The following is a 14031-nucleotide window of genomic DNA, read 5'->3' as shown; positions in this document are numbered from 1 at the left end:
ATCTAAGCCTATCATGGTACAGTCCAATGTATACAGTGTGCTGCTGAGCTGGTGTATCTAAGCTTACCATGCTGGTCTTAAAGAATCTTATCTAGACTTCCCTTACCTCGCCCTATTGGGGTGTCCTGGGCTAATAAGTGGGTGACCCGGTCCGAGCAGAGTAGGATTAGCGGGGCCCCTACTATATACTGAGGACCCGCGGTCAATGAACTGATTGACAATGATGTCATGTGACCTGCCCCGCCATGTTTAATCATCATGTGACATCATGTGTTTAATAATCCCCCTGTGAATTTAATGGTTCTGTCCCTTTAACAGTGACTCTCTGGCGCCCCCAGCTGTTGGGGTGCAGCAATGTCATAACCAGATTCTTCATTCCTGGACTTCCTAATGGAGGATTTCGAGTAATTTGTCTTGACCTCCGACCCCGGCCATAGCTGCTCCCTGGGAGGGTCTCGCGTCATTCCTAGAAATTAGGGTAAAAAGCGAAAAACCGTCAACTTTCCCTATATGTAATATTCCATCATCCCGTCATGTGACGCACGTGTCTCTATTAAAGGGACGGTGGTCGAGAGGAGGGGGGGGGGGGGGATTCTCCTTCTATTGATGTATTTTCCATTCTGACAGCCGGCAATGATGTGACGCTGCAGAGCACAACACTGCCCTCTATAGGACGTTTACAGAACTGCAGCTATAAGTGGTCGCCGGAGATCTATAGGAAACAGACGGAAAACATCTGTTTAGCAGGGGCGGGTTTATTTGTTTGCCTTTACGTTTGTTATGGCATTTGCAAAATTGCGATGATGACGGGGATTATTAACCCCTCTTTGTCCGCCATGTCCCCCTTCACAAAACGCCATTTGCTTCCACTTTTTGCACAGTTTTTGGACGGTGGAGAACTGTGTTCTTGGTTCCCGATTTGGCTTTAGATGGGAATAGAGAAGAAAACATGTCAGCAAAGAGGCCACTGAGGTCCCACGGGCCCACCGGATAAGGTGATTCTGGGGTCCACCCTCCAACCACCCCTAGGATATAGACAATAGGGCCTTTCAATATGGCGTCTTCTGCTGGACCATCATTGTATTAGAACCGGGGCCCATCGGAGGGTTCTCTGGTGGGCCAGTCCAAAGGTCCACGGCTGTCGTCAGCACCCAGCAAACACAACGCCCGCGTTTAAGGGGGCACATAAGTCATTCGTTGAAGAACAGTGTTGGATCTGTCATTCCTTCAGGTTGTATACGTTCGTTGGTAACCTGGTCAGTTCACAGCTCAGTCCCATTCAAGTGAATGGGACTGAGCCGTAATACCAAGCATAGCCATTATACAGTATACGGCGCTGTGCTTGGTACTCGGTGTAGAAACCAAACGTTGCTGATCGGGGGAGGGGGCTAGGGGTCGGACCCCCACCGATCTGCAATTGATGACCTGTCATCAGGATAGGTCATCAATTAATAAGCCTGGAAAACCCCTTAAAGGCTTCACGGATGGCAAGCAGAGATCGTGACATTGAGCACTATTGGAGTATGTAAAAAAAATTGTAGTTACATAAGACTTGGGTATCCCTTTAAGGAGCAATCGTTGACCCCCGACTGGTTGCAGCCACCGCTACAGCCTCGCTTTCTTGTTGTAGTCACTGGCTTTATTTTTGGGAATTTTATTCCTAAGTATCCTATCGCCCTCTGATCTGTGCATCCAGAGCCTCCTGGTTCATACAGAGATATATATATAACTATATGCCACATAGGCTAGGTAAACCCCTCCTGGACCATTGGTGACTGTCATCTTCTTCTCGTGCAGGTCGCAAGATGACGGATCCTCCTTGTCTGCCATTGTACTGGTCCCTACGTGCAGGGAAGTGCTGATTTCCCCGCAGCCTCCTGAAGTGTTCGCACCGTAGGTTCAGGAATGGTTGGCGTTGAGGTGGGGAGGTGCAGAAAGCCGCCTGTCCTGCTGCCAGGACCCGTCCATAGAGAACAAGCACTTTGTTGTGTGCGCCGCACAGCGACTTTACCTGCCGCAGCAGCAGAGACATTGGCTACCGTTACCCAATCTGCTTGATTTATTGAATCTGGAGCCTGGGACTTGTTAGGTTACATTTCTGACATGGAATTTCTTAAGGAAATATACTGTATGCCGAATATCTACACCCCCCCCTCCCCTCCTCTCCAAAAACCACCGCTCCCTTCCCCTGGCCTTCGTCCAGATCTGACATAGCAGACAAGGCGTTCAGTGAAGCAGGTACTATGAGTAAACCCGGCCCTGCTTCCCTGGGGGGACCTAGAATATACAGCATGGAAGGGGTTAACCGATGCAGTGCCAGGGCTCTAGTAGTGAGGTAAACAAAGTCGTAGGAGGGTGCAGTGTGATAACACCTGGGCAGGGGCCGATGGGCTTTTGGGGTCCTTGGTGACCTGGATGATCTTTGTTGTTTGGCTACATTAGACACGGGGTCCGTACATACACCAAAGGTGTAGGGGCAATTGTTCTTAAAGGGGAAGCGCCGCTTAAAAACATCAAAGTGAGGCCGAACCTCATTGCTTAAATAATTGACTATTCTACAAAATTTTTTGGAACGTCTGAACCCCTTGTCCAAAATCTGAGTGTCGTCCACGATTGTATAATAAGGAGTTGAGACCCCGTTTCAAAAACCGTAGCGTGTCAGTCCTTACGGTTAAGGCCCTACGTCGCGGGTCGCCGCCAAAAAGTGCTGGTGGAAGAACCATATCATGGTTTTTGTCGTAACGCTTTTTACAGAAAGTCTGCTGAGTTTTCCTCCTCGGACTCTCTACTATAATCCTACCTATAGGGAAACCGCCGGCGTTTCCGTACGTATAATTGACATGCCGCGATTTCCAAAATCGTGAAGGTTTTTTAAATTGCAGCGTGTCCGCTGGAGATATTTACCCAGAGACGGATTTGCACGTTGCGGATTTGCACGTCCTCAATGGTGGCGAATACCTCTAGATACAGAAACGTACACCGTCAACAAAAAGCGCGATGTGCACTATAAATTTTTTAATTTTAACTCCCGGTGCACCGCACACAATCTTATTCATAGCCATGTCCCTTTAAAAGCGCAGCCTGTATACTTGAGTTGGTCACGGCCGGCGATTGCAGCGTTGGCTCCCGGTAGTGTTTGCCCAGCGATGGATTGAGGGGTAAACAGGCCACAGCCCTCAGGGAACCGGTCTACGCCGGCACGTCAGACACTGGCCTCATTGACAGCGGGCGCTGCTGGGATGGGGAGGTGCGGGAGGAGGATTCGTAGTCAGGTTAATAGTGAACGGTTTGGCGGTACTACTCCCCCCATCACTTCTCCTGGAGACTGGCTGTCAGCGCTGCCCCGGGATGTTTATTTTAATGGTCACTTGTGGTTCAGACTGGTGCCAGTTGTACAGCATCAGCCGCCCAGTATGGGCTCTGGGGTGGGGTTACAGACCCCCCTCTCCCACCCCCTTCAAATATCACATGGAGCACCTTTACTTAAATGTCACCCTGTACAGTAAGACACTTTGTATTAACATCTTCCTGGCCGGGCCGAGGGTAACTGGAGCCGGGAGGACTGCGCCGCAGCTGGAATTCCAAAAATAACAAAAAACTAGAACCCGATTTCTGTTTTTCGTTACTCGGTTTCCGTCAGGAGCGATCCGCTGTGAAGTCTTCATTAGGATCGGCTGTAAAACCAGGCCCAGCGAAGAGGACACGGCCGGCCTCATCTGCGGCGAAGATTTCAAAGCCCCGCACGTCCGCGCTCTGTGGATTTTATGGGGTGTCCGATCCGTTCAGATAACCCGAAACCATCCTGGATTCTATCAGTCACCCCCTAAAATGTACATAAAAAATTATACTCAGTAGCAGGGCAGTATAGTCTGCTATAGGGGATGTATCACTGCATAACTAGGCCACGGTGCTGCTCTGGGTCTGGGAAAGCTGGGTGGACTACGGGGGTCGTTACCCATCTTTTCACAACTACCAAAAAATACATTTGCTTAATTAAGCAGATTGGGAGGAATCGCTTCATAACTAGGCCAAAGTGCTGCTCTGAATCTGGGAAAGCTGGGTGAAAAGCAATATTATAGAATTGAAAAGAGTTGCCACCCAGCTTTCCACAGCTCCTAAAGGGTGAACTTGCTTAACTATAATAATAGTGGATGCAATAGGGGATATATCACTGCTGACTATGCCATGAACAGGGGGCTAGGAGCAGATCAGTACACAAATTGTTGTTCTGCAATCTGGGAAAGCTGGGTGGAAACCAATATTAAAGATTTCCATGGCTCCCAAAGGGCCAATCTGCCTTTACAATTGGGAAGGATCATGGCATAACTAGGCCAAATTGTTGTTCCAGATTCTGAAAAGCTGGATGGAAACTGATATTGAAGCTTTATATGGATCCTGAATGGTAAACCTGACTAGTAAAGGTCTGTTAAATGGATGGTAACCCCCAGACCAAGAAAAACGGCACCAAACCTACCAAAATATGCTTCCAGAACCCCAGATCTACCCGCAAAAGATGCCCCTAAACCCCCAGACATACCCTTCAAAAATAGACCCCATACCTAACAAAATATGCCCCTAAAACCCCAGACAGACACTGCAAAAATACAGACCCCAGACCTGCACAAATATCCCCCATAAAGCAATACAAACACCAGACTGGTCCCTAAAAATGTAGACCATAGACCCGAGCCCCAACCCTCTACTTTGCATCCCTCCATGAATAAAATTACAGAACTGCTGTAAAAACTGACACAGAAGCAATACGGTATGTTCTATGTCTGCAGATGGGATTAGTCTATTCAGAGTTATCTTCCGTGCAGATCCATATGACAACCCCTCTGGGCACTGTAATGGCTGCCATTAGTGGTTGTCCTCTAGTATCTGTTTTGTTACATTTTCTGTACACCGCCATCTATCAAGCCTCAGACTCCTCCATCTGATATGTATTACATGGCGGCCAGTGATGTGCCAGCTGTCTGTGGGTTCGTTGGACCCCGATCAAACAGACCTCTGTGGATCAGCGCTCAGCACTTGGAGGAGACTTGTGTATCTCTGATAAAAATGAAGATGTCAGGTCTCACTCATCACATACAGAGAAGATCCACACAGAACAGGAAGGAGGCAGAGGAGGAACGTCCACCGCTAGATCAGGTCCAAGACATTACTGAGCCGGTAAACAACAGGGATCTACCGCAAATGTGACCGGATAAATAAACTTCTGACACCCTACAAGGTGTGTACTAGTGTACCATACCAGAATATGGGAGACGCATGTAAAAATTATTATATTAGTTATATTATTGTATATAGGAGCAGTATTATAGTAGTTATATTCTTGTATATATGAGCAGTATTATAGTAGTTATATTCTTGTACATAGGAGTAGTATTATAGTAGTTATATTCTTGTAGATAGGAGCAGTAGTATAGTAGTTATATTCTTGTACATAGGAGCAGTATTATAGTATTTATATTCTTGTACATAGGAGTAGTATTATAGTAGTTATATTCTTGTAGATAGGAGCAGTAGTATAGTAGTTATATTCTTGTACATAGGATTAGTATTATAGTAGTTATATTCTTGTACATAGGAGCAGTATTATAGTAGTTATATTCTTGTACATAGGAGCAGTATTATAGTAGTTATATTCTTGTACATAGGGGGCAGTATTATAGTAGTTATATTCTTGTACATAGGAGCAGTATTATAGTAGTTATATTCTTGTACATAGGAGCAATATTATAGTAGTTATATTCTTGTACATAGGAGCAATATTATAGTAGTTATATTCTTGTAGATAGGAGCAGTATTATAGTAGTTATATTCTTGTACATAGGAGCAGTATTATAGTAGTTATATTCTTGTACATAGGATTAGTATTATAGTAGTTATATTCTTGTACATAGGAGCAGTATTATAGTAGTTATATTCTTGTACATAGGAGCAGTATTATAGTAGTTATATTCTTGTACATAGGGGGCAGTATTATAGTAGTTATATTCTTGTACATAGGAGCAGTATTATAGTAGTTATATTCTTGTACATAGGAGCAATATTATAGTAGTTATATTCTTGTACATAGGAGTAGTATTATAGTAGTTATATTCTTGTACATAGGAGCAGTATTATAGTAGTTATATTCTTGTACATAGGAGCAGTATTATAGTAGTTATATTCTTGTACATAGGAGTAGTATTATAGTAGTTATATTCTTGTATATAGGAGCAGTATTATAGTAGCTATATTCTTGTACATAGGAGGTAGTATTATAGTAGTTATATTCTTGTACATAGGAGGCAGTATTATAGTAGTTATATTCTTGTACATAGGAGTAGTATTATAGTAGTTATATTCTTGTACATAGGAGCAGTATTATAGTAGTTATATTCTTGTACATAGGAGGCAGTATTATAGTAGTTATATTCTTGTACATAGGAGTAGTATTATAGTAGTTATATTCCTGTACATAGGAGCAGTATTATAGTAGTTATATTCTTGTACATAGGAGTAGTATTATAGTAGTTATATTCTTGTATATAGGAGCAGTATTATAGTAGCTATATTCTTGTACATAGGAGGTAGTATTATAGTAGTTATATTCTTGTACATAGGAGGCAGTATTATAGTAGTTATATTCTTGTACATAGGAGTAGTATTATAGTAGTTATATTCTTGTACATAGGAGCAGTATTATAGTAGTTATATTCTTGTACATAGGAGGCAGTATTATAGTAGTTATATTCTTGTACATAGGAGTAGTATTATAGTAGTTATATTCCTGTACATAGGAGCAGTATTATAGTAGTTATATTCTTGTACATAGGAGTAGTATTATAGTAGTTATATTCTTGTATATAGGAGCAGTATTATAGTAGCTATATTCTTGTACATAGGAGGTAGTATTATAGTAGTTATATTCTTGTACATAGGAGGCAGTATTATAGTAGTTATATTCTTGTACATAGGAGTAGTATTATAGTAGTTATATTCTTGTACATAGGAGCAGTATTATAGTAGTTATATTCTTGTACATAGGAGGTAGTATTATAGTAGTTATATTCTTGTACATAGGGGAGCAGTATTATAGTAGTTATATTCCTGTACATAGGAGCAGTATTATAGTAGTTATATTCTTGTACATAGGAGTAGTATTATAGTAGTTATATTCTTGTATATAGGAGCAGTATTATAGTAGCTATATTCTTGTACATAGGAGGTAGTATTATAGTAGTTATATTCTTGTACATAGGAGGCAGTATTATAGTAGTTATATTCTTGTACATAGGAGTAGTATTATAGTAGTTATATTCTTGTACATAGGAGCAGTATTATAGTAGTTATATTCTTGTACATAGGAGGCAGTATTATAGTAGTTATATTCTTGTACATAGGAGTAGTATTATAGTAGTTATATTCCTGTACATAGGAGCAGTATTATAGTAGTTATATTCTTGTACATAGGAGTAGTATTATAGTAGTTATATTCTTGTATATAGGAGCAGTATTATAGTAGCTATATTCTTGTACATAGGAGGTAGTATTATAGTAGTTATATTCTTGTACATAGGAGGCAGTATTATAGTAGTTATATTCTTGTACATAGGAGTAGTATTATAGTAGTTATATTCTTGTACATAGGAGCAGTATTATAGTAGTTATATTCTTGTACATAGGAGGTAGTATTATAGTAGTTATATTCTTGTACATAGGGGAGCAGTATTATAGTAGTTATATTCCTGTACATAGGAGCAGTATTATAGTAGTTATATTCTTGTACATAGGAGTAGTATTATAGTAGTTATATTCTTGTATATAGGAGCAGTATTATAGTAGCTATATTCTTGTACATAGGAGGTAGTATTATAGTAGTTATATTCTTGTACATAGAGGGCAGTATTATAGTAGTTATATTCTTGTACATAGGAGCAGTATTATAGTAGTTATATTCTTGTACATAGGAGGCAGTATTATAGTAGTTATATTCTTGTACATAGGAGCAGTATTATAGTAGTTACTAGCTGGTACCCGCGACTTCGTCTGCGGTGATTGTAGCAGTGGGTATATACAGGCGCGGGTAAGGTTTTCGTACTGTGTATAAGGTATGGGATATGAAATGTAACTTTGTATCTTGTTTTTGCTGTAATTCAGAGAATCCGTGAGACTTTTGTGTTGAAGTTACTTTGTATTTGAGCTGCTATATATACGCTGTTGTGAGAAACTTTATATAGTGACTTTGGGACAGAAGTATTTGAAGTTAACCCTTTCCCGCCGATGGCATTTTTTGATTTTTGTTTTTGACTCCCCTCCTTCTAAACCCCATAACTTTTTTATTTCTCCGCTCCCAGAGCCATATGAGGTCTTAATTTTTCCTGGGACAAATTTTTCTTCATGATGCCACTATTATTTATTCTATATAATGTACTGGGAAGCAGGGAAAAAATTCTGAATGGGGTGGATTTGAGGAAAAAAGGCATTTCTGCGACTTTCTTACGGGCTTTGGTTCATAGGATTAGTATTATAGTAGTTATATTCTTGTACATAGGAGCAGTATTATAGTAGTTATATTCTTGTACATAGGAGCAGTATTATAGTAGTTATATTCTTGTACATAGGAGCAGTATTATAGTAGTTATATTCTTGTATATAGGAGTAGTATTATAGTAGTTATATTCTTGTACATAGGAGTAGTATTATAGTAGTTATATTCTTGTACATAGGAGCAGTATTATAGTAGTTATATTCTTGTACATAGGAGCAGTATTATAGTAGTTATATTCTTGTATATAGGAGGCAGTATTATAGTAGTTATATTCTTGTACATAGGAGCAGTATTATAGTAGTTATATTCTTGTATATAGGAGCAGTATTATAGTAGTTATATTCTTGTACATAGGGGGCAGTATTATAGTAGATATATTCTTGTACATAGGAGGCAGTATTATAGTAGTTATATTCTTGTACATAGGAGTAGTATTATAGTAGTTATATTCTTGTACATAGGGGCAGTATTATAGTAGTTATATTCTTGTACATAGTAGGTAGTATTATAGTAGTTATATTCTTGTACATAGGAGTAGTATTATAGTAGTTATATTCTTGTACATAGGAGTAGTATTATAGTAGTTATATTCTTGTACATAGTAGGTAGTATTATAGTAGTTATATTCTTGTACATAGGAGTAGTATTATAGTAGTTATATTCTTGTACATAGGAGTAGTATTTCCAGTATATTGGGCAGTATTATGGTACTTATATAAAGAGCCAAGCTTGGTATAAATCATGTTTTTTGCCTCCGCTCTATGTAGTTAAGGGAACATGAAGGCATCTTGGAGTTATCTCAGTATTACTTACTTACTCTGTTGCTGAGGGTCTGCTCTTCTGGGGGCGGCTGCTGTATTTAGACAAGGGGTGAGATAAGCAGTGCTAATCTGCACAGCAGTAATGACTTAGGGGTTAGCTCATGTGAAGTGTGTGGTCAGTCTCCAGACTCATTAATATTGTGATGTGCAGGATGATAACATTAATGATGATGTGAGTCCAGAAATCCCGCTGATGTTCCATGTGCACTAGGCAGGTGGGACTTAGTCATGAGGCCTGGGGGTCAGGGTGTAATCCCAAAGCTCGGGGGAGAGACATTATGGGGTTCCCATCTGGGAATAGGAGGCGAACCTTTACTTGGGTTGTACGCACATATGGAAGGCATTGTGCTGGGAACACACACACAGCGAGCGCCCTCAGCCTCCTCATGCTCCGCTCTGCAGGCTTCCTACCTCTAATACACATGTTGTTCTATAGTACTACTTCCCCTGTTAACCTCTGTAATAAACACTTAACCCCTTAAAGTCCACAGCAGTGCAGTAAAGCGGTATACGATAATAAATTGCGGTTCGTTTGGTGTTTGGCATTTCTACGGAGGATTTTCTGATGTCGATTCTGTCCTCGATTGCTGATATTGGGGGCTATAACATCTTATCATTCAAATGTCCAGTTACCCCCCTACTGTGTAAATATATAATCTATAATAATATATAAAATTGGCTAAATTCAGACAATATCAGTGTCATCCATTAGATGGCGATATAGAGCACAACCAGTTAGGTCTGTTCTAATGTCATTGATAGTTTATATCAGGCAGGATTCATATATACCGCACAATTACTATAGACTATGGACACCTAATAAAATATTATTTCCACATATTAGTTTTTACAAATTTTTACAGCTGCAATCTTTATTCCTCTGTTTTTTTTTCAGACCTCCTGATATGCAGTTTGCAATGTGATCCTAGTTTCAGGCTCTTCTCATGTGGACATGTGCCTCCCCCTAATACATGCAGGATGTGAGGTCTGTGTCCAGGGTGCTGCTCCTTCACTAGCTCTCATCCATCATAACAATTTCATTTTTAGACTGATTTATCCTTCTACAGCCCATGAGGGGTCTCCTCTCCTTTGTGCTGGCAGACACTGATGCTGAGGAGTTTGTCCAGGGTGTTGCTCCTTCGCTAGCTCTCATCCATCATAACAACTTCATTGTTGGACTGATTTCTCCTTCTACCCTTCTACAGCCCATGAGGGGTCTCCTCGCCTTTGTGCTGGCAGACACTGATGCTGAGGACACTGTGATTTTTTTTTTCCCCTTCACACCCTGCAGAGTTTTCCATGGGTTCTCTCTGCTCTACATACACTTACACACAACCTGTGTGATTCCCTTTTCCCCTGTACACAATCTTGTGTGTGCTTTCCTCATTGCTTAGTCTTACGTACAGTACAGACTGTGCCTTTCCTGACACATTGATGTTTATCTCCCTCTCCGCACTCCTCTGCAATGTGTTAATTGAAACTGATGCTGGGAAATATGTGATTCTTCTCCCTCCTTAATGTCCTGCAGAGATTCCCTTGTATTCTCTTTAAGCTGCTACACCACCTGTATGATCCTCCCTTCGCCCACATTCAGCCTTGTCTTTGCTTTCCTCCTTGTCCAAACTCCCATGCAGTATAGACTCCGCAGTCTTCCCTTCCTGAAGACTTTGATGCTTTCCTTCCTCTGCACACTTATCTCTGATGTGCTGACAGTCACTGATGTTGAGGATTGTGTCATTATCCTTTCGTACCCTGCAGAGTTTATCTTGTGTTCTCCACTCTCTTTACACTGCTACACAACCTGTGTGATCCTCCCTTCACCAGTATTCAGCCACGTGTCTGCTTTCCTTCTTGTGTAAACTCTGTACAGTCTGCTCTTCCTGAAGACTTTGATGCTTTCCTCACACTTTTCCACACTCTGATGTGCTGACAAAAGCTGATGCCGAGGAGTTTGTGATGTCCCCCTTCATTCCCTCCAGAGTGGAACTGGGGTTCTCTCCAGTCTCTTTACTCTTATACACAACCTGTGTGAGTCTCCTGTTTTCTTAATTTCATCCCTGTCTAAACTTTCATACAGTACAGATCGTGCAATCTGTCCTCCGAGAAGATACGTATATTGTCCTCCATCTCTACACTCTGATCTACCATATACATCCTTGCTCCTTCCTTCCTCTCTAACATTCAGAGAAGGGAGAGGACGAGAACAGAGAAAACTAGTATCAGGAGCGGTGTGCTGTCAGATCTGTATCAGAAACAGCAGGACAACCATCAGTGTGAAGGAGTTGCACAGACTCTATAACAACAAAATGATAGAAATTTTTTAATGAAGAATTTTTAGAGATTTTCTCAATTTTGCACATAGCGTGGTATAACTAAGGTTACTGAGAGGTGTTTCCAATCCTAAAAGTAACCTTTCATTGTAGATGGTAACTATTAGCTGATCCGAAGGGGTTGGGCTTGATAAGGGTCCAGATGATCATTCCTTTCCCCTGCACTGCTACTTTTTGACCCGTAGAGGGTGGGGGTCCAGGGAGATCAGCTGTAGTCACCGTATTGGGGTTTCCCTTTAATATTCCTTGGCATTGCCTTTATGTCAATGTCCTCCAGGCCAGATTGGAGGTGGTACTTTATCCTCTTCTGGATCAACACATCGTGAAATGTTCTCGGAACTAAACTTGATACATTTTGCTTGTTTGTGTTTGTTGTAGTAACTTTGTTACCCTCTATAAGGTAGGTGGCACCAGGTGCGGACCCCGAGAACCGGGCCCTGGCACGAGGGGTTGTCTATGCAGTATACGACTCAGTAATACATGTAATTGCTGGTGAAGGAAGCCAGCAATCCGCCGCGCTATCACCCCAGCATTTCCACTTCATGTAGGTCTGAATAGAATGCGAGCCTATCAACGATCGCCTGTCTCTTCTTTTTTCTTTGGGCCTGTATTTTGATCTTCAGACCCCTCCCCACTTTAATGAAGACCTTACATGCCAGAGATCTTTCTTTCTTCATTTTCTAAAACAATATTTACTAGTAAATGATGTGGCGGAGTTAACCCCTCGGTGTACCGTACCGAAGCCGGCGGTTTCATGTGTAAAGGATTTTTTTATTTTTTTTCGTGTAGTGATGGGGATATAAGGGTTAAAAAGAAGGAACATTTCTTTCCCCCCTGAGAGGGCACTGTACTGAACCGGAAAAATATCAAAACCGCAGCCTCTCCCTGTGTCCTCTCGCTCCCACCCGGCACCAGCTTGGCGCCCCTCTAACACCCATCCTCCTCTTTACTGACAGAGGAAGGATAGAGGGATGCAGCGTCCAGTCCAGTCCAGGGGGGGGGGGGGGGGGGTATGGATCCATCCCCGCCGTGTATCTGGGGAGAAGCTGATGCTTTCCAGTTCTGCTTGTAAAATAATAACAATAGCAGATCTTGCAGAACGATAAAGAGGGCGAAGCCTTCCCCGCCCCCCCCCCCCCCATCCTCACTGTGTGAGGAGTACATGGGGCTGGGAATGCCAGCACCGTAGGCCCTGGCATCGTGGGGGCTCCGGGGGAAATACTTCAGAAACTGCCTCTGCTTTATATCTTAACTTATTTCCTGACAACCTCCTACTATAGCAATCCGCTGGTGCATGAGCCAATCCCCAGAGGCCCGGGGTCACTGTATCCATGTGTCCTGGTGTCCCAGTGGTTTAGTAATAATCACGAGTGACCCCGAGGTTACATCTGGTCAGCAAGGATCTAACAAGAAGCCCAACATTGCAAGTTTCTGTCCTGTAGATTGATGCGGGAGTGGGATTAGAGAGGGAAGAAAAGTGACAGCTGATCCGTTCTCTAAATTTGTCGGGATCCCTATATCACCCGGCCAGTAACCAGCGGGTCCAGATGTTTATGTGATGTGCATGAGCTGCAACGTCGTCTGTTTATAGCATGGTCATTTGTAGATTTCGGTGACTCACTGACATAATGTTCTGTCCCTGGTGATCTAGTGCTATTGTATAGTCCCTGGTAATCTAGTAACAGTATGTAGTCCCAGGTGATCTAGTGCTGTTGTGTAATCCCAGGTGATCTAGTGCTGTTGTGTAGTCCCAGGTGATCTAGTGCTGTTGTGTTGTCCCAGGTGATCTAATGGAATTGTGTAATCCCAGGTGATCTAATGGCATTGTGTAATCCCGGGTGATCTAGTGGCATTGTGTAGTCACAGGTGATCTAGTGCTATTGTATAGTCCCTGGTAATCTAGAAACAATATGTAGTCCCAGGTGATCTAGTGCTGTTGTGTTGTCCCAGGTGATCTAGTGCTGTTGTGTTGTCCCAGGTGATCTAATGGAATTGTGTAATCCCAGGTGATCTAATGGCATTGTGTAGTCCCAGGTGATCTAGTGTTATTGTGTAATCCCAGGTGATCTAGTGGCATTGTGTAATCCCAGGTGATCTAGTGGCATTGTGTAGTCCCAGGTGATCTAGTGTTATTGTGTAATCCCAGGTGATCTAATGTTATTGTGTAATCCCAGGTGATCTAGTGGCATTGTGTAGTCCCAGGTGATCTAGTGGCATTGTGTAGTCCCTGGTAATCTAGTAACAGTATGTAGCCCCAGGTGATCTAGTGTTATTGTATAGTCCCAGGTGATCTAGTGGCATTGTGTAGTCCCAGGTGATCTAGTGGCATTGTGTAGTCCCA

The 14031-nt window shown here is 42.1% G+C and overlaps 1 protein-coding gene across 1 annotated transcript in view; it reads left to right on the top strand.

Annotated features, from left to right (window-relative positions):
* The window catches only part of LMF1 (lipase maturation factor 1), a 164861-nt gene that overhangs the window by 100153 nt on the left and 50677 nt on the right, over nucleotides 1-14031 (top strand). The gene's annotated exons all lie outside the window — the stretch shown is intronic.

This window comes from Leptodactylus fuscus, chromosome 8 (genome assembly GCF_031893055.1).
Source record: "Leptodactylus fuscus isolate aLepFus1 chromosome 8, aLepFus1.hap2, whole genome shotgun sequence".
Classification (NCBI taxonomy): Eukaryota; Metazoa; Chordata; class Amphibia; order Anura; family Leptodactylidae; genus Leptodactylus; species Leptodactylus fuscus.
The sequence above is the reverse complement of the archived record's forward strand: the minus strand, read 5'-3'. Positions and strand labels throughout refer to the sequence as shown.